We start from the raw sequence: 20,853 nt of genomic DNA, 5'->3' as shown, positions 1-20,853 counted from the left end.
GAAGGAATTTCTATCTGCTGACCTTATTTTCTGTAAAGCCGGGGAAAGATTTCACTTTTAAGATGTTGACTATAGTAGCGATTTTTGGATCTTTGGGTGCTTAAAAATGTTAATGAGTTTCAATTTGTGTTTTGGAGACTTTTTAGGAAGTCATGCCTCTGAGTTCACTCTATACTCCTGTTTCAGTAAGAAAGCTCCACTTTTATTCTATATGTTTGATATCTGTGTTACTTTTTTTTTTTTAAGAAAAGAATTTGCTGGTAAATTAAAGTTTAAAAAGTACTTAGGATAAGAAAGAATGCTTTAAAAGAGTGATAAGTCTGAACAGAGACTGGAAAGGACTATAGGAGTTCAGCAAGTGTGTGGAGGTAGATGGAAAGACATTCACATAGGGGAAAAGTTTGTGCAATGGAAAGGAAGCATAAGAGGACATGATGTCCTCACTGTACACTTGTAAGTAGTATTTTTTAAACTTCATTTTCCAATTATTTGTTACTAGTACATAGAAATACAATTGATTTTTATATATTGACCTTATAGCCAATAACCTTGCTAAATTGACTTTTTCTAATAGCTTTTTTTGTAGATTCTTTGGAATTTTCTGCAAACACAATGATCATCTGTAAATAATGACCGTTTTATTTTTCTCTTCTAGTTGTAATACATTTAAAATTTTCTTCTTACATTGTAGTACTATATACAAGCCAGTACAATGTTGAATATGAATGATAACATTCATTTTTCACCATTTAATGATGTTACCTTTAATTTGTCTGTGGATATCTGTTATCAGAATAGAAACATACCCCTGTATTCCCAGTGTGCTGTGAGTTTTTATCATAAATGGGAGTAGTATTTTGTCATTTTTATTTTTTGCATTTAGTGGAATAATCATAATTGTTCTCTTCACACTTTTAATAGGTAATTATATGGACTGAATTTTTATGCTAACCGATGTTGCGTTCCTGAAATAAATTCTACCTGGTCATGATACATCATCATTTACGTTGTATGTGTTTATAAGATCAGGTGTCTTAATAAGTAGAAGCTTGATGAAGTGACCAAGATGTGTTTAAGAACTCAGAGCAAATTTTTTTATCATCCAAATCTGAAGGATGGATGGAATCATAATACCTAGAGAGAGGAAGGGGATGGCAAGGACAAGAGTACCACGGGAGCAAAAGGCTCAGAAGGAGAGTGTATGTCGCATCTATAGAGACCAGTAGGTAAACAAGCCTTGCTGATGTGGAGGATTCCTGATAGGATAAAAGAAAAATATAATATTGGAAATGAAAGCTAGAGTTAGGTTATTAGAAACTTTAAATGCTATCTGAGAGTACAGGAGTTTGGATATGATCCTTAGATATTAAATCAGAGTATATTTCTGAGGAGCAAATGGCCAATGTGAAACCTGTTTTAGGAAGACTGATGGGGCAGAAGGTTCAAAGTTTCTGGCTTGAGAAACTGGCTGAAGGATGGATTCTTGAGAATAGGAGTTTGGGACAGTCTGTGAGAAATGTTTAGTGAGAAGATAAAAAAACAAAAACAAAAACAGAGGCTAGCTCTGCTCTTGGTGCCTGACAATTGTCCTGCACAAATTGACAAATACCACAGATGCTAAAATTCTTCAAGCTGACAGTGTTATTTTCTTTTTAATTAAGGTGCAGTTATGCTTTCAAAATGAGAACATATAATTTCAGTTAGTATTGTAAGTCAGTATGCTTCAGGTTATAAAAACAGTTGTTTAAGGAATACAACTTTCAAGAACTATTTTTAAAGTTTTTTTTTTGTTTTGTTTTGTTTGAGAGAGAGAACTTTCAATGAGAGCATTGGACAAAAAGTCAAGAGACCTGTGTGTTTTCCTGCCCCCATTCTGGTTCAAGTTACATAGTCCCTGGCCTTTTCAAACCTAGAAATTCCACTGTGTTTTTTCATATACTGCTTTACGGTTCCTAATGGTATAGATTAACTCAAATTTTTAAATGTTCATCTTATGTATTTTGGGGGTAGAAACATCATTAGTTGGTAACAATATTAGCATATATTGTTGGATAAAATAATCAAGTTATATATTACAAACTAAAATTTTCAATCTAAAAATTAAATTGTTCTAGGAAGATGGAGTAGGCAGATATATACTTTTTGCTATTTTCCCACTAAGTACATTTAAAACCCCTCTTTATTATATTTAAAACAATCATGAGATTCTGAAAAATGGAGAGAAGCATATAGGCCAGCTAAGAACCTCAGGACCAGTGATACGGTAGTTGTTTTTGCCTCATATATCCCAAATGTAGAGCTGAAGAAGCAGGAACCCAGAAACAGCAAGAGACATAGACACAAAAAAATTTACAAAACCCCAACAAAGCCTACTTTCATTAGCCAAAGGACCAGGAAAGGGGTGCCCTAGCAAGACAGAAAACTCTTAGGTAATAACCACTCTACTCCAGACAAACAACACGGAAAAAACTGGTCCCATCACTACACACACCAGCAAAGGCTGAGTGGAGAGCCTAGGCTTCCACCCTTATAAGACTGTAAAGAGGGGCCAGAAAACTTTGCTGGTGGTTCCAGAAAAGGCCAAGAGCTAGGACATTCATTCATGCCCGGTGGTAATAAACCACCTCTCTTCCCAGCAATAATAGTGGACACTAAATGGGGAACTGGGACACCCCCCTCCCTTCCACTCAGTAGTAAGAGCATCGCATCCTCTTCCTGCTGGGGTGGTATCAGAGGGGGCCTAGTGTAGGGACAGAATTTTTACCACTACCCAACAGTGATGAGGCCACACTCCCACCCCATAGTGCCATTGGAGGCCAAATAGGGATCAAACAAGGCACTCTTATCTGTCACAACCAGAGTGATATCAGTGAAGGCTTAGTGAGGAACTAGAAGTCCCACCCTCATCAAGGAATAAAAAGGAGACCCTTAACTCCTTGGGTGTCTAGGGAGGCCAAATGGGAAAGCTGAACTTCTACCCCACATGGCCATTATGAGGTGGAACTTCATAATGCCATCTTTGCTGTAGCAGTATCAAAGCACGTCAGCTGAAGCAGAAGATTCAAATAAGATCCAGAGTTTCATAACATAATACCCAAATTTTCCAGGATTCAACAAAACACTTTCATCATACCAAGAACCAGGAAGATCACTTGAATGAAAAAGACAATTAGTAAACATCAACAATTAGGTGACAGAGATGTTAGAATAATGTAACAAAGATTTTTATAGCAGCCATCATAAAAATACTTCGATGAGCAATTTCAAAAATGTTTGAAACAAAAAATAGAGCCTTATCAAAGAAATTTAAGTCTCAGCAAAGAAGTAGAAAAGATAAAAAAGAAACAAATGGAAATTTTAGAACTGAAAACATGCAGTAACAGAAATTTTAAAAATTCACTGTATGGGCTCAAGAACAGAACTGAGTGGATAGAGAATATGTATGAACTTAAAGTTAGTCTCCTCAGTCCTGTTTAAAAATATTGGTTCCTGGGACTTCCCTGGTGGTGCAGTGGTCAAGAATCTGCCTGCCAATGCAGGGGACCTGGGTTCGAGCCCTGGTCCAGGAAGATCCCACATACGGCGGAGCAACTAATCCTGTGTGCCACAACTACTGAGCCTGCACTCTAGAGCCCACAAGCCACAACTACTAAAGCCCACGTGCCTAGATCCCATGCTCTGCAACAAGAGAAACCACTGCAGTGAGAAGCCCATGCACCACAACAAACAGTAGCCCCTGCTCGCCACAACTAGAGAAAGCCCATGGGCAGCAATGAAGACCCAACACAGCCAAAAATAATAAATAAATAAAAATACATAAATTTATTTTTGAAAATCCTTTGTTCGTTTAAAAGGATTATATCAGAAAATGAAGACATTATTTATTAATGAATTAATTTACTTATTCAATTTATTTTACCATCAAAAAGAACAAAAACAGTCCATCTTTGCCCATTCTTAATTGGATTATTTGTCTTATTATTGAGTTGTGAGTTCTCTGTATGTTCCAGATACTAGTTCTGTGTCAGATATATGATTTACAATTATTTTCTCCCATTGTTTGTGTGAGTTAACTTTTCATTTTTTGATGGTATAATTTGAAACACAAATATTTATCTCGAAGTACTTTCTAATATCTCTTTTGAATTGTTCTTTGACCCATTGATTTTTTTAGGAGTGTATAGTTTAATATCCACATATTTGTGAGTTTTCCATATTCTTGTTATTGATTTTTAATTTCATTCCATTGTGGTTGGATAATGTACATCGTATTACTTCAATACTTTTAATTTATTGAGGGTTTTCTGTTTTTGTTTTTGTTTGTTTCTTTTTGTCTTGTACGTGATCTATCCTTGAGAATTTTTCATGTGCCCTTGAGATTATATAATCTGTGTTGTTGGGGGAATTGTTTTACCAATATCTGTTAGGTCTAATTTGTTTATAGTGTTGTTCAAGTCTTCTCTTTCCCTGTTTATATTCTGCCTGGTTGTTCTGTTGTTGAAATGGGATATTAAAGTCTCCAAGTATTAATGTTTAACTATTACTTCTTCCTTCACTTCTGTCAGTTTTTGGTTCATGTTTTTGGTGCTCTGTTTTTTTTGTTGGTTTGTTTTTTAATGTCTTTATTGGGCTATAGTTACTTTAAAATGTTGTGTTAGTTTCTGCTGTACAACACACAAAGCAAATCAGCTATATGTATACATATATCACAATATCCCCTCCCTCTTGAGCCTCACTCCTACCCTCCCTATCCCACCCCTCTAGGTCATCACAAAGCTTCGAGCTGATCTCCCTGTGCTATGCAACAACTTCCCACTAGCCATCCATTTTACATTTGGTAGTGTATGTATGTTAATGCTACTCTCTCACTTCGTCCCAGCTTCCCCTTCCCTCCCGTGTCCTCAGGTCCATTCTCTATGTCTGTGTCTTTATTCCTTCCCTGCCACTAGGTTCATAAGTACCATTTTTTAGATTCCATATATGTGTGTTAGCATCTGGTATTTGTTTTTCTCTTTCTGACTTTCTTCACTTGGTGTGACAGTCTCTAGGTCCATCTACCTCATTACAAATAACTCAATTTCATTCCTTTTTATGGCTGAGTAATATTCCATTTTATGTATGTGCCACATCTTCTTTATCCATTCGTCTGTCGATGGACATTTATTTAGTTTGCTTCCATGTCCTGGCTATTGTAAATAGAGCTGCAATGAATATTGTGGTACATGACTCTTTTTGAATTATGGTTTTCTCAAGGTATATGCCCAGTAGTGGGATTGCTGGGTCATATGGTAGTTCTATTTTTAGATTTTTAAGGAACCTCCATACTGTTCTCCATAGTGGCTGTATCAATTTACATTCCCACCAACAGTGCAGGAGGGTTCCCGTTTCTCCACACCCTCTCCAGCATTTATTGTTTGTAGATTTTTTGATGATGGCCACTCTGACTGGTGTGAGGTGATACTTCATTGTGGCTTTGACTTGCATTTCTCTAATGATTAGTGATGTTGAGCATCTTTTCATGTGTTTGTTGGGAATCTGTATGTCTTCCTTGGAGAAATGTCTATTTAGGTCTTCTGCCGATTTTTGGACTGGGTTGTTTGTGTTTTTTATATTGAGCTGCATGAGCTCCTTGTATATTTTGGAGATTAATTCTTTGTCAGTTGCTTCGTTTGCAAATATTTTCTCCCATTTCTGAGGGTTGCCTTTTTGCCTTCTTTATGGTTTCCTTTGCTGTGCAAAAGCTTTTAAGTTTCATAAGGTCCCATTTGTTTATTTTTTATTTTACTTCCATTACTCTAAGAGGTGGGTCAAAAAAGATCTTGCTGTGATTTATGTCATATAGTGTTGTGCCTATGTTTTCCTCAAAGAATTTTGTAGTGTCTAGCCTTACATTTAGGTCTTTAATCCATTTTGAGTTTATTTTTGTGTATGGTGTTAGGAACTGTTCTAATTTCATTCTTTTACATGTAGCTATCCAGTTTTCCCATCACCACTTATTGAAGAGGCTGTCTTTTCTCCATTGTATATTCTTGCTTCCTTTGTCATAGATTAGTTGGCCATATGTGCGTGGGTTTATCTCTGGGTTTTCTATCCTGTTCCATTGATCTATATTTCCGTTTTTGTGCCAGTACCATACTTTCTTGATTACTGTAGATTTGTAGTATAGTCTGAAGTCAGAGAGCCTGATTCCTCCAGCTCCGTTTTACTTTCTCAAGATTGCTTTGGCTATTCGGGGTCTTTTGTGTTTCCATACAAACTGTAAAATTCTTTGTTCTAGTTCTCTGAAAAATGCCATTGATAATTTGATAGGGATTGCACTGAATCTGTAGATTGCTTTGGGTAGCATAGTCATTTTCACAATGTTGATTATTCCAATCCAAGAACATGGTATATCTTTCCATCTGTTTGTATCGTCTTTGATTTCTTTCATCAGTGTCTTACAGTTTTCTGCATACAGGTCTTTTGCTTCCTTAAGTAGGTTTATTCCTAGGTATTTTATTCTTTTTATTGCAGGGGTAAATGAGAGTGTTTCCTTAATTTATCTTTCTGATTTTTTGTTGTTAGTGTACAGGAATGCAAGAGATTTCTGTACATTAATTTTGTATCCTGCTATTTTACCAAATTCATTGATTAGCTCTAGCAGTTTCCAGGTGGCATCTTTAGGCTGTTCAGTGTATAGTATCATGTCATCTGCAAACAGTGACAGTTTTACTTCTTCTTTTCCAATTTGGATTCCTTTTATTTCTTTTCTTCTCTGATTACCATGGCTAAAACTTCCAAAACTATGTTGAATAATAGTGGTGAGAGTGGACAACCTTGTCTTGTTCCTGATCTTAGAGGAAATGGTTTCAATTTTTCACCATTGAGAATGATGTTGGCTGGGGTTTGTCATATATGGCCTTTATTATGTTGAGGTAAGTTCCCTCTATGCCTACTTTCTGGAGGGTTTTTTATCATAAATGGGTGTTGAATTTTGTCGAAAGCTTTTTCTGCATCTATTGAGATGATCATATGGTTTTTCTCCTTCAATTTGTTAAAATGGTTTATCACACTGATTGATTTGCATATATTGAAGAATCCTTGCATTCCTGGGATTAACCCCACTTGATCATGGTGTACGATCCTTCTAATGTGCTGTTGGATTCTGTTTGCTAGTGTTTTGTTGAGGATATTGGCCTCTATGTTCATCAGTGATATTGGCCTGTAGTTTTCTTTTTCTGTGACATCTTTTTCTGGTTTTGGTATCAGGGTGATGGTGGCCTTGTAGAATGAGTTTGGGAGTGTTCCTCCCTCTGCTATATTTTGGAAAAGTTTGAGAAAGATAGCTGTTAGCGCTTCTCTAAATGTTTGATAGAATTTCGCCTGTGAAGCCATCTGGTCCTAGGCTTTTGTTTGCTGGAAGATTTTTCATCACAGTCTCAATTTCAGTGCTTGTGATTAGTCTGTTTATATTTTCTATTTCTTCCTGGTTCAGTCTCAGAAGATTGTGCTTTTCTAAGAATTTATCCATTTCTTCGAGGTTGTATGTTTTATTGGCATATAGTTGCTTGTAGTAATCTCTCATGATCCTTTGTATTTCTGCAGTGTCAGTTGTTACTTCTTTTTCATTTCTAATTCTATTGATTTGAGTCTTCTCCCTTTTTTTCTTGATGAGTCTGGCTAATAGTTTATCAATTTTGTTTATCTTCTCAAAGAATCAGCTTTTAGTTTTATTGATTTTTGCTATTGTTTCCTTCATTTCATTTTCATTTATTTCTGGTCTGATCTTTATGATTTCTTTCCTTCTGCTAACTTTGGGTTTTTTTGTTCTTCTTTCTCTAATTGCTTTAGGTGTAAGGTTAGGTTGTTTATTTGAAATTTTTCTTGTTTCTTGAGGTAGGATTGTATTGCTATAAACTTCCCTCTTAGAACTGCTGTTGCTGCATCCCATAGGTTTTGGGTCATCGTGTTTTCATTGTCATTTGTTTCTATATATTTTTTGATTTCCTCTTTGATTTCTTCTGTGGTTTCTCGGTTGTTTAGTAGCATATTGTTTAGCCTCCATGTATTTGTATTTTTTACAGTTTTTTTCCTGTAATCAATCTAGTCTCATAGAGTTGTTGTCGGGAAAGATGCTTGATACAATTTTAATTGTCTTACATTTACTGATGTTTGATTTGTGACAGAAGATGTGATCTGTCCTGGAAAATGTTCCATGTGCACTTGGGAAGAAAGTGTATTCAATTGTTTTTGGATGGACTGTCCTATAAATATCAATTAAGTCCATCTGGTCTAATGTGTCATTCAAAGCTTGTGTTTCCTTATTTATTTTTTGTTTGGATGATCTTTCCATTGGTGTAAGTCGGGTGTTAATGTCGCCTACTGTTATTGTATTACTGTTGATTTCCCCTTTTATGGCTGTTAGCATTTGCCTTATGTATTGAGGTGCTCCTGTGTTGGGTGCATAGATATTTACAATTGTTATATCTTCTTCTTGGTTTGAAGAAGAAGATATAACTACTCCAGCTTTCTTTTGATTTCCATTTGCATGGAATATCTTTTTCCATCCCCTCACTTTCAGCTGGTATGTGTCCCTAGGTCTGAAGTGAGTCTCTTGTAGACAGCATATATATGGGTCTTGTTTTTGTATCCATTCAGCCAGTCTGTTTCTTTTGGTTGGGGCTTTCAATCCATTTACATTTAAGGTAATTATTGATATTTATGTTCCTATTACCATTTTCTTAATTGTTTTGGGTTTGTTTTTGTAAGTCTTTTCCTTCTCTTGTGTTTCCTGCCTAGAGAAGTTACTTTGACATTCATTGTAAAGCTGGTTTGGTGGTACTGAATTCTCTTAACTTTTGCTTGTCTGTAAAGCTTTTGATTTCTCCATTGAATCTGAATGAGATCCTGCTGGGTAGAGTAATCTTGGTTGTAGGTTTTCCCCTTTCATCATTTTAAATATATCTTGCCACTCCCTTCTGGCCTGTAGAGTTTCTGCTGGAAGATCAGCTGTTAATTTTAAGGGGATTCCTTTGTATGTTATTTGTTGCTTTTCCCTTGCTGCTTTTAATATCTTTTTCTTTGGGTTTAATTTTTGTTAGTTTGATTAATTTATGTCTTGGCATGTTTCCCCTTGGGTTTATCCTGTATGGGACTCTCTGCACTTCTTGGACTTGGTTGACACTTTCCTTTCCCATGTTGGGGAAGTTTTCAACTGTAATCTCTTCAAATATTTTCTCAGACCATTTCTTTTTTTCTCCTACTTCTGGGATGCCTATAATTCGGTTGATGGTGTGCTTAATGTTGCCCCAGAGGTCTCTGAGCCTCGTGCTCTGTTATTAGGTTCATATATGTTTTGAATTATTATATTTTCTTTTTCTCTGATTAAGGGCTTTAACACAGAATATATAAAGAACATTCACAGTTAAATAAGAAGGCAAATAACCCCCCAAAAAAGATTTGAACCCTTTACCAAACAAGATACATAAATGTCAATTAAGTACATGAAAAGCTATTCAAAAGTAGTTATTGGAGAAATGAAAATTATGAGACTGATGTGGTGCCTACTTCGCTAAGGAGGCAAGTTTGGAGAAATGCAAATTAAAACCACAATGAGACACCACCACGCACACACCAGAATGCCTTAAATGTTAAAAACTGATAATACCAAGTGCAGACAAGGATATAGTACAATAGAACACTCTCACACAGCTGAGGGGTTAAAAATGCTTCACGCACCTTGAATTATTTTATCTTCTCAGTGCATTGGCTCTTTTATCACTATAAATGTCCTCTTCATCTCTACTAACTTTTTTGTTTTGAAGTTTACCTTGTCTGGTTTTAGTATAGCCACTCCAGCAATTATCATTGCTCTTTGCCTGAAATATATTTTTCATCCTTTTACTTTTAATCTCTTTGTATCTAACATTGTCTCCTATGGGTAGTATATAGATAGATCTTGTTTTTTTATCTAGACTGATGATCTCTGACTTTTTATTATGTTTTGTGTAATCTACTCATATGTAAAATATTTTATTTACAAACTGCATTTTACTTTTGGATTTCTATGTCTCAGGTATTTTTTGTTCCTCTATTCCTCTTACACTGCTGTCTTTTACGTTAAAGTGGATATTTTCCAAAATAGCATTTTAATTTCTATGATTGTTTCATTATAATTTTTAAAGTTGTTTCCTTCATGCTTCCTCTAGGGCTTACCTTACACATCTTAACTTATCAAAATCAGCTTCAAGTTTATTTTAACTTAATTCCAGTGATGTATAGAAACATTACTTCTTTATAATTATATTCTCTTTCCCCCCTTTTTGTGGTATTATTGTTATACATATTACATCTATAAATATAACAAACCCAACAGTACATTGTTATAATGATTATCTTATGTAACGTTATGATTTTTAAAAGCTGAGAAAAGAAAGGAGTACAAGTAAATGTTTGTAGCTTTTGTTATATTAACCTCATTATTTATCATTTCTTGTTCTCATCATTTGTTCCTGTGGATTACCATCTAGAATTATCTTCTTATCCCAGTACAGCTTTGTTTCCACCCACAAAAATGTACTATAATTGACAAATATAATACCTTTCTAAATGTTAGGCTTGACAATACATTACATGATTACTGTTTTATTCAGCTACTTTTTAAAATCAGTTGAGACAAATAAGAAATATGTATATATATTATCTATTAGAATTACATAATTACCTTTCCAGTGCTCTGTTTTATTCATTTGGATTTGAACTACCATCTGAAGAATTTCCTTTTAAGTTTCTTGCTAGGTGGGTCTGGTAGAAACAAATTTTTGCTTTTGTTTATCTGGAGATGTCTTTATTTTGTCATCATTTTTTCAAAGATAGCTTTGCTGAATATATGATTCTTGGTTGACAGGTTTGTTTTTTTTCCTTTAGCTCTTTGAATATCCCACTGCTTTCTAGCCTCCATTGTTTCTGATAAGAAGTTAGCTGTTATTCTTATTAGGTTTCCCTTATAAGTGACAAGTGGCTATTCTCCTGCTGTCTTCAAGATTATGTTTTTTTTTCGGCTTTCAGTATTTTTAATGTGATGTATATAATTGTGGCTCTCTTTGCATTTATTTTACTTGGAGTTTGTTGAGTTTCCTGAATGTATAGGTTATTGTGTTTTTTAAATAAATTTGGGTTATTCTCAGTTATTGTTTCCTCAAAATAATTTTCTGCTCCCTTCTCTCCTATCCTTCTGATACTCCCATTATGCATTCATTGGTGTACTTAACCATGGCCAACATTTATGTGAGCCTCCTTTCATTTTTCTTCATTGTCTCTTCTCTCTCTTTTTCAGATTACATAATTTTTATTATCTACATTCAAGTTTGCTAATTCTTTCTTCTACTAGTTCAAATCTATTGAGACACTCTAGCACGTTTTTCATTTCAATTGTACTTTTCAGCTATTTTGAAGTATTTTTCTGTTTCATCTGACATCATTCACAGGCAGTTTCTGGTGCCTGCTTATTTTCCAGCGTATGGGCCATGCTTCTCTATTTTTTTATGTGTCTCATATCTGTTGTTGTATTTTGGAGTATTTTTGTTGTATTTTTGGAGTATTTCCAATCCCTGTATATCATTACTTTTATGTTCATATTTATACTGTTAATGACTGGCTGGATTATTTTAGCGAACTCTACCACACACACACACACCACTCACAGTGTTAACCTTCTGATATTGTACAATTCAATGGATGCAACACTTGTCTCTCAAACAGAATTGAGATCCAGGTTTACATGACTTTAAGTCCTGTCTTTAAGATCAGGATCTGGTTCAGAATCAGATGGAGTCTACCACTGCTGCTGGGCCTGAGATCTGTCAACAGAAGGCCAGGAAATGGGTGTCGAGATAACCAGACAGGACCCAAGGTTCACAGAACCCATAACAGTACTCGAGTGTCTCAATATAGTTCGCTTTTGAGGGGGCAGATCCAGAGCTCTGACCCTCAGGAATGTAGATGGACCAAGCCTGGAGCTGGTCCTGGGAAGTGGGAGGTGGCCATGTGCACAGGGAAGAGCTGGCTGGAACAAACACCATCAGGGCTGGGTTAGGTGGCCCAGACCTACTCCTTGGCTCTCTGCCTCTGAACCTGCCTTTCTCAGGGGCCATGAACACTCTGCACAATATCCCCAGATGATTCCCTCAGCATTGTTGCTTTGGGCCGCAGTTGCTGAGGAGCAACTAGGAGAGAGAGGCAGGGCAAACTCAGTGTGTGAAGTCCTTTCCAGTCTTGTGAAGACAGGACCATGGGCAGAGGCTGGTCTCATAATTCTCTACTCTGCTCAGGGCAGTGTGATGAGTTGGGCCAGCCCTTGTTGGTCACCTAAGGATCATGAAGTGGAGTATAGGAGAGACATACACCTGAGGGGATATGTTCCTCCCAGTCTGGCCCAGGTTCTGCTGTAGGGCTTCTCCATAATGACGGGCCAGTGTTCACTTGGCCTCTTGAATATTCAAGTCTTACAAACTAATCTGGGGACATTGTTTCCAGTTCTTCTTTGTGGCCCTGGGCTTGAGACTCTGGGCAGTTGTCTTTGCTGTACATGATTCTTCTTCCTTGACTCAAGATGAAACTTCCAAAGGATTCCCCATTCTTACAACAAGGACTGGCCAGGAAGGGACAGAGAAATGTGGATGCACCTTGGCATGACTCACTCTGTATATTTGAGTGGTTTTCAGAGACCCTCCCTCTACACTGACAAGGCCCACACATGCCTTTGTGTCTGTCAGTGGGAGAGGATAAAACATTAACAAGAAGGTCAGAACCCAGCATCACTGGGAGAAGTAATGTTCAATCCCTGTACTCGAGGGCTTGTCAGGAAACATCTGTTTGCCTGGGTATTGTTCAAGTTCACTAATGAATAACAAAATCTGAAAACTGACAGAACACAAGGACTTTGACTAAGTATTTCATGGCCTGAAAGGGCTTATCCTTTGTTTCAGGAATGTAATCTATCCTCAGAAGGGGCCTTGATCACCCTCTGCTTACCACTCTGTAGACAAAGACAGAGCTCTAGGTACAGGGAGCCACAGGCCCTGTCAGCCTCAGAGATGCCCCTGTGGGCCTGGGAGGGGAATTTAGAGCTGGTGCAGGTCCTGAGGCTGAGACAGAAAGTTTAGAGAGAAAGAAAAGTGACTGATAGAATGTTGTAACCAGAAAGCTTCTCTTGTCCCTGAGTTTCCTTTTCTTTCTTAATGACTTAAAATTTTTAATATTTCAGTCATCACCTAATTTTTAAAAATGAAGATATTTTAACATGAGGTAATCACTATTAATTCACAATCCTTGCTTGTGAATCTGTTAAAATATGGAAAATCACACTATTGAAAATAAAAATCTAACATTCTTAACACTAAAAAGTAAGCTAGAATTACATTATATAAAAGTAACAGGACTTCCCTGGTGGCACAGTGTTTAAGAATCCACCTGCCAGTGCAGGGGACATGGGTTCGAGCCCTGGCCAGGGAAGATCCCACATGCCACGGAGCAACTGAGCCCATGCACCACAACTACTGAGCCTGTGCTCTAGAGCCCTCGAACCACAACTACTGAGCCCATGCTCAGAGCCCATGCTCCACAACAAGAGAAGCCACAGCAATGAGAAGCCTGCGCACCCCAACGAAGAGTAACCCCCACTTGCCACAACTAAAGAAATCCCGCGTGCAGCAACAAAGACCCAACGCAGCCAAAAATAAATGAATAAATTTATTTTTTTAAAAATGTAACAAAGATTCTCAGTCCCAAGTTAATAATCAAGAATTTATTTCAAAATCCTTTCAGAGCCTCCCCTTCTGCCTATAATGGAATAACAAGATCCAGACTTCCTTCCAACATCAAATGAGTAAAAAGCCAGATGAACTATGTAAAGCAAATATTTCAGACACTGGATGAGAAGAGCACAGGACAGTGGTCTAGAGGCAGGAAGCAAGTGAGGGGAGGCCCACAGCTGCCCCAGTTCAGAGCCTGCAGAGCTTCCAGGATACAGTGATGAGGAGATTCAGGCAGAGAGTGAATTAAGTCAAGGAAACAGGGATAAAATTTTGAGGAGGGAAAGGCAGCTGTAAATCTAGGGCCACAGTATAAAGAGAAGGTTGCTGCACACAGAGAGAACTCTGGAGATCTTCATGGGTGTTTGCTGAACTCTTTGCACAGGAACTAATAAGTATATGCACATGAGGAAACTATCCAGGCTGGATAAGAACCATGGAAAGGGGAGCAAGCTGAACAATACCCAGGGTCACTCAAGTGGGTCATTCTGTGTCTGCAGAAGTCAGAATGGAAAAACCTCCTACCTGGTGCGTCATGCTATAGAGTCCTTAGAAATGTATTGCCCCACTAGCAAAGCCACATTAGCCTATCCTTGTCCTGCCTTACAAAGATTTTATAGTATCCTCAAAAGATCAAGCTCTTGATCTTTAAAATGACTGCATCATTTTAAAAAGTCTAAAAATATTTAAAATAATTCTGTGATGGTTAATTTTATGTGTCATCTTGTTTGGCTGAAGTGATGCCCAGATAGCTGGTAAAACATTATTTCTGGGTGTCTCTGTGAGGATGCTTCCAGAAGAGATTAGCATTTGTATGGTAGACTCAGCAAAGAAGATCCACCCTCACCAGTGTGGGCGAACATCATTCAGTCTGTTGAGGGCCGAAATAGCACAAAAAAATGTGGAGGAAGGGTGAATTTTCTTTCTCCCTCCTTGACCTGGGACATCCATCTTCTCCTGCCCTTGAACATCCCAGCTCCTGCTTCCCAGGCCTTTGGACTTGGACTGTATTGTACCACCAGCTTTTCTGGTTCTCCAGCTTGCAGACAGCAGATCATGAGACTTCTTGACCTCCAAAACTGTGTGAGCCAATTCCTATAACAAATCTCCTTTTATACATAATATAATATTGGTTACAGAACCAATGGGATATATGTATATTACATATAATAGGTCCTCTGGAAAACCCTGACTAATACAAATACACACACACACACACACACACACACATATATATATACAAGCTACCAACCACCAACATAAAATTAATGATGTCTAGCCTCCAGGCCAAAATTACAAGGCATGCAAGAAATCCAATTCATGAAAAGGAGAGATACCAATCAATAGAAACAAACCCATAGGGCTTCCCTGGTGGCGCAGTGGTTGAGAGTCTGCCTGCCAATGCAGGGGACACGGGTTCGAGCCCTGGTCTGGGAGGATCCCACATGCCGCGGGGCAGCTGGGCCCGTGGGCCACAGCTGCTAAGCCTGCGCGTCTGGAGCCTGTGCTCCTCAACGGGAGAGGCCACGACGGTGAGAGGCCCGTGCACCGCGGTGAAGAGTGGCCCCCGCTCGCCACAACTGGAGAGAGCCCTCGCACAGAAACGAAGACCCAACGCAGCCAAAAAAGTAATAATAATAACAAACAAATAAATAAATAAATAAATAAAAATTTTAAAAAAAGAAACAAATCCATAAGTGATACTTATAAAAGAATTAGTAGACAAGGACTTGAAAATAACTATTACGTAAATAACTGAGATGTGAAAGATATAAACTGAGCTGAAAAATCAAAGCACCTTCACATTCTCATTAAAATTAGAATGGTAGCATAGCACAGTGGTTAAGATCATGCACTCCAGGGCCAAGTGGCAAGTTCTAGTCCCAGCTCTGAAAATTACAACTGTGGAGTCCTGCTCCAGTGAGGAAAACATGCTGGACCTTAGTTTTCTATTTTGGAAAATAGGGATTGTAATAATACCTTCCTTGTAAGTTGCTATGAAGACAAGTGACTTAATATTTATTATAAACATAGAAGATATTTCAGGGCTGTATAAATACATATGAAATACACATAAGCTAGTGACCTGCCATAAGCAGAGTAAGTAGATAGCTCTATTTTACCTCCTTTATTGCTGAGATTTCAGCTGCACTTAACACTGAAATTCTGGAGAGCAGTCTGTATTTCTCTTCTCTGCATCTTCAAGGCCTATTCTATTACCGAGAGGACAGGCAATGTTCTCTTAGTGGAAATTTTTGTTATTGATACTGTTTGTTGTTTAAGGGTTTTATTTTTTATAATCACAAATAATTGCAGCTGATGAGCATCAAAGCCATCAACTATAGAGACTGTGCTCCAACTCGGGCATAGGTCCCCACTGTGTAGAAAAGAGTGGCTGCTAAGAGAGCTGGTGGCAAATGCAAGAACATATGGCAGAAATCTTAAAAGTTCAAAGTCCACACTGGTGTCAGAGTCAGGGCCAGAGTGGTCTTAGGCACAGCAACCCCTGCAGCCACAGGGCACACACCCAATGTTCCTGCCGTCTTCCGGCTGGCTTTGGGGAACCCAGCAAAGGTAGCTGGTTCCAGAATTGGTATTCTGAATCTATTCATTTAGATACACAAGCTTTATGTGTTGTTGTTAATATTTCAGTCAAATCTCTTTTCTTTTTTTAAAAATTTATTTATTTATTTGTTTATTTATTTTTTACTGCGTTGGGTTTTCATTGCTACGTGCGGGCTTTCTCTAGTTATGGTGAGTGGGGGCTAGTCTTTGTTGCAGCACGCAGGCTTCTCACTGTGGTGGCTTTTCTTGTTGTGGAGCATGGGCTCTAGGCATGTGGGCTTCAGTAGCTGTGGCACGTGGGCTCAGTAGTTGTGGCTTGCGGGCTGTAGAGCACAGGCTCAGTAGTTGTGGCGCGCGGGCTTAGTTGCTCCGTGGGATGTGAGATCTTCCCAGATCAGGGCTCAAACCCGTGTCCCCTGCATTGGCAGGCGGATACTTAACCGCTGTGCCACCAGGGAAGTCCCTCAAATCTCTTTTCAACTTCAACCTTTCAGTATTTCTTGTTTTAGATGTTTTGCTTATAAAATGCATATAATTAAATATTGTTTACTTTTTCCACTCTAATAAGTCATTTAACTGGAAGATTTAGTCCACTTACATTGAACATAAGTACTGATACATTTATATTTAAATAAACCATATTACTTTGTGCTTTCAATTTGTTCCATCTGTTCTGTGTCCCCTCTCTTTTCTCCATCCTTGAATTCTTTTGGATTAATAACTTTTACTCATTCTATCTTTTTTCTCTCTTCCAAGCAGAAGTTACTCACTCTGTCATTTTTATTCTAGTGATTAGCCTAGAAATGCACCACATGCATTAGTATTTATCAAAGACCAATGTCAATTGATGTTAACTGAGGATTAATTACTATCCTCCTAGAAAATAAAAGGACTAGATCTACAAAACACTTTTCTGCATGTGTTTTGGAGAGTATATGTATCCATATCTGTTGAAAATAGGAGTGAAATTGCTGAGTAGTGGGGTAGACATATTTCAGCTTTAATATTTAATAAATACTGCCAAACAATTTTATAATGTGATTGTACCAATTTATATTTCCCTCATCATTGCAAACAAGGTGTTGCCTATCTATTATTTTAATGGATCTGGTGGGTGTGTATTGGTACCTCATTGTGATTTTATTTTATGATTTCCTGGTGTCTAATCAAGTTGAGCATCTTTCCCTATGTTTATTGGTTATTTGGATATCCTACTTTTTTTCCATTTTGATATCCTTCTTGCGTATTCATGTTTCATGCCCATCTTTCTATTGGGTTGTCTGTTTTTTACTGATTTCTAGGAGTCCTTTATATTTCATGAATTCAAGTTTTTGTAGACATTTAAGTATTACAAATATCTTCTCCCACTCAACTGCCTGCCTCTCATTATCTTAGTTGTCTGCCCACTTCCTCAAGTACTAATTAGGTTACCTTTTGGAGGACTGCTGGTGAAGGGACGCTAGTTGTTGTTGAAGGCCCTTCTTAGAGGCAGCTTCTAACTGCATTTCCAGATTTGAGTCCAGTTCTCTTTCAGATTCACAAACTGACTTTCTGAGGGCATACAAAGATGAGCATACCCTTGGTGACAGACTCATACTATTAAAAATCAAAGAATCTTATGGATATCTTAGTGGAATTGCTGGCTCATAAGGATGTAAATGTTCAATTTGAGTAGTTACAGCTAAAGAGTTTTCCAAAGAAGTTGTACAATACACATTTTGTATCCAGCCAGCTACTGCACATCCTCATGAACACTGGATATTGTCAGTCTTTTAATGTTTCCCATTCTGCTGGGGATGTAGTAATATTGTGTTGTGATTTAAATTTGCATTTCCCTGATAATTAAAAAAATTTATTGGCCATTTTGATATCTTTCTGTTCAAATTACTTGTTCTTTTTAAACTGGATTTTCTGCTTTTTTTTCTCATTTATTTTTAGGAGCTTTTCATATATTCTGGATGTGTCCTTTGCCAGTTAAGTGTGCTACAAATATCTCTTCCCATTGTGTGTCTTGCATTTGAATTACCTTAACTATCTTTTAATAAACAGAAAATTCTAATTTGAACGAATGGTGGTGCCAACTAAAAATTGTCATTTGCCATCTGCCTCTACAAGGATTAGGTCATTAGCCACTGCAGTCACTGACCTTCAATACACTCTGAAAAGAGTTCAGGATGGAGATCAGGAATGAGTCACTCTGTGCTCTGGGAAAAAACCGGCAGAACAGGCCTTCAGATAGATATTTTCAGGAGATTTTATGAGCCCAATGTCTTGTATCTTCTCATATCTAGAAAAACACTAAAATCAATGGACACATCTGCTCCTGGTGACTAGCAGCAACCTTCTCATGTCTACCACCAAACCTCTGCCAAAATGTGTGCTTGACTACATGTACCCCCCTTCACCAAAATCACGTATATACTGACCCCCCCACCTCTTCAGAGCAGTTCCTCAGAGCTATCCGAGATGCTGTCTCCCAGGTTATAGTCCTCATTTTGCCCCAAATAAAACTTAACTCACGATTCTCACATTGTGTGTCTTTTTTCAGTTGGCAGCAGTTTCATATATAGTCTAATTTATCAAGTTTTTTCCGTTATGATTAGTGCTTTCTGCAACCTTTAAAAAGGAAAACACTTTCCCTATCATAAAGTTATAAAGATGGGGACTTCTCTGGTGGCACAGAGGTTAAGAATCTACTTGCCAATGCAGGGGACATGGGTTTGAACCCTGGTGCAGGAAGATCCCACATGCCGTGGAGCGACTAAGCCCATGTGCCCCAACTACTGAGCCCATTTGCTTAGAGCCTGTGCTCTGCAACAAGAAAAGCCACCACAATGAGAAGCCCGTGCACTGCAAAGAAGAGTAGCCCCCGCTTGCCGCAAGTAAAGAAAGACTGCACGCAGCAACAAAGACCCAACACAGCCAAAAATAAATAATAAATAAATAAATAAATAAATAAGATATCCATAAAGTTATAAAGATGACCTCCTATTTTATCTTTTAGAACTGTACTCTCTAACATGGTAGTCCCTAGCAGCATATGGCTATTTAAATTAATTAAAATTACATTAAGTTAAAAGTTCAGTTTCTCAGTTGCACTAGCTACATTTAAAATGCTCAATATGGGACTTCTCTGGTGGTCCAGTGGTTAAGACTCTGTGCCTCCAATGCCAGGGGCCCAGGTTCAATCCCTGGTCAGGGAACTAGATCCCACATGCCCCAACTAAGAGTCTGCATGCCACAGCTAAGACCCTGTGCAGCCTAAATAAACAGATAAATAAATATTTTTAAAAATTAATAAAATACTCAATAACAGCATACAGTAGGGATTATAACATTGGAGAGTGTGTAACAGGGAAGAGCTAAATTGGACTCCACATTGGATCTGTTTCTTTGACTTTAACCTTGGCTTTTCGTTGCTTTTGTTATTATAATCATACATAATGGCCTGCCTCGGGGAACACTGCCCACCTGTGAATGGCTGCAAGAAAAAAGAAACTAACACATCCCCTCACCAAGGCTGGTCATTCCAGATATTTTGCAAGACTGATGGCCCTTTTACTTTACCTAGTCACCACCTCTCCCTTTCTGATTCTATAAAAGAAATGGGCATCCAGACCCAGATAAGATGGTTTTCCAGAGACACTAGTCCGCCATCTTCTTGGTCTGCTGGCTTTCTGAATAAAGTCGTATTCCTTGCCTCAACACCTCGTATCCGATTCATTGACCTGTTGTGTGGTGAGCAGAGCGAGCTTGGATTCGGTAACAAATTTGGCGAGCCAGCCAGGAGCGTTGCTGCTAGTAGCTAGCCAGACCCAGTCAGGGAATATTGGGGCAAGGCCCTAACAGCTGCCAGGACCATTTGTCCTGAGGATCTTCCCTTCAAAGTTCCCTGAAGTGGAACCAGCTACCCCAGCGCTTGGCAGTTGAAGCAAGGAACTGATAAACTTCAATTTGCGACTACGAGTCGACAGACTCGATTCGATTCTGGAACTTCGGTTCCATCCGGGGAACTTCAGTTCCATCTGGGGATCTTTGGTTCCATTTGGGGAACTTCGGTTCCATCTGGGGCTATGAGTCGATGGACTCGATTCAATTCTGGAGGGTAAGTCGCTCCAGAGTGCACGCCAGGAACATATTCCCCCCTCAATGTGGGCTTTTCCTTTATGGGACAAGCCAATCTGGTTGGGGTACCCTGCTGGCAGGGAGAATTGTTGGACTCTACCTGATTCTAGGAACCGGTTCACTGGGAACTAGTTCATTGGTTTTGTAGGGTAAGTCTACCCATCTGGGAACTAGTTCGTTGGTTTTGTCTTGGTTTTGTGTGCATCAATGCTATAATTTGTTTGTGCCTTTTCTGTTGGAATTTGTCTGCGTCTTTTGTGTTTTGGTGTTATCAAACTTATAAAAATGGGAAATACTCCATCTATCCCAAAGGAAAGCCCTTTGGGGTGTAATTAGATAAATGGGCAAAACATAGCTGTGAGCCTATGACTAA

The 20,853-nt window shown here is 38.2% G+C and overlaps 1 protein-coding gene and 1 non-coding gene across 2 annotated transcripts in view; both read left to right on the top strand.

The window, feature by feature from the left end:
• LOC118893460 (zinc finger protein 2 homolog) overlaps positions 1–20,853 on the top strand; it is a 93,254-nt gene that overhangs the window by 31,981 nt on the left and 40,420 nt on the right. The gene's annotated exons all lie outside the window — the stretch shown is intronic.
• Positions 19,486–19,558, top strand: TRNAW-CCA. The gene has a single exon. It is a non-coding gene; the product is annotated as a tRNA-Trp (tRNA).

This window comes from Balaenoptera musculus, chromosome 3, assembly GCF_009873245.2.
Source record: "Balaenoptera musculus isolate JJ_BM4_2016_0621 chromosome 3, mBalMus1.pri.v3, whole genome shotgun sequence".
In the NCBI taxonomy this organism is placed as follows: Eukaryota; Metazoa; Chordata; class Mammalia; order Artiodactyla; family Balaenopteridae; genus Balaenoptera; species Balaenoptera musculus.
This window is presented reverse-complemented; position numbering and strand designations above follow the sequence as displayed.